We start from the raw sequence: 1,007 nt of genomic DNA on the forward strand, positions 1-1,007 counted from the left end.
CTGCCGTGAGCCACGAAGGCAGAGTTTTATATACGTACATATACACATACACATCTGTACACACATCTATACATATAAATATATACACGCATATATATACACACGTCTATACACATATATAGAGACAAATAATACATATATTTTATAAAATACGTACATTTTATAAAATACATTTTATATTTTGCATTTATAAAATGAATTTTATATGTACAGAATGTATTATACGTGAAATATATTTTTATTATGGATGTATTATATCTGTGTATATATATCTGTGTATATATGGAGATATATACATATGTATGTACACATGTATATATGTATGTTATGTGCGTATATAATATATAATATTGCTATGTAATACATGTAACTATATAGCATACAGCATATGTACTTACCTATATATAATCAATAGATTATATACTTTTTTTATATAATATATAATCACATATAAAAATGCATTATATATATATATATATATAATGTATTAAAACCTACACATCATATATATTTTATATATACATGCATCCCAGGGCCTCTTCCAGTCAAAGCAGAGCCTTTGTCCCCCCGTTGTGGCCAAGCCGGTACCTGAGAGACAGCAGCGACCCGAAGAGAGGAGAAAGGCAGCCGAGAACGGGGCCACAGCACCATCTGCGGGCCCGGGAGCCTCTCCCTGCCAGCCGGAGCCGATGTGGGATCGCTGACCAGAGCTAGGGCAGCCTCACAGCAGGATCCAGGCAAGCACAGCTGGATGGAAGCGGGGCCAGAGAAACGTCCCGGCTGTGTCCTGGATTTAAACGACAACAGAAGGACTAAATGTTAGTAAAGGGAGATTTTTGGGGTAGTTTGGCTTTGGTTTGGTTTTTGACAGGACAGAAAACCGTCTTATCCCACAGGAGGTCAGGTGGTGATGCCTGACCTCTCTGCGTGAAATTTGTAATAAAACAGATGGTCGCTCCCAGGTCTGCTGCATTAGAAAGGGGTTCACCAGGGAGTGCTGGGGAGGG

The sequence above is a fragment of the Corvus brachyrhynchos genome, unplaced genomic scaffold (genome assembly GCF_000691975.1).
Source record: "Corvus brachyrhynchos isolate BGI_N302 unplaced genomic scaffold, ASM69197v1 scaffold10, whole genome shotgun sequence".
Lineage (NCBI taxonomy): Eukaryota > Metazoa > Chordata > Aves > Passeriformes > Corvidae > Corvus > Corvus brachyrhynchos.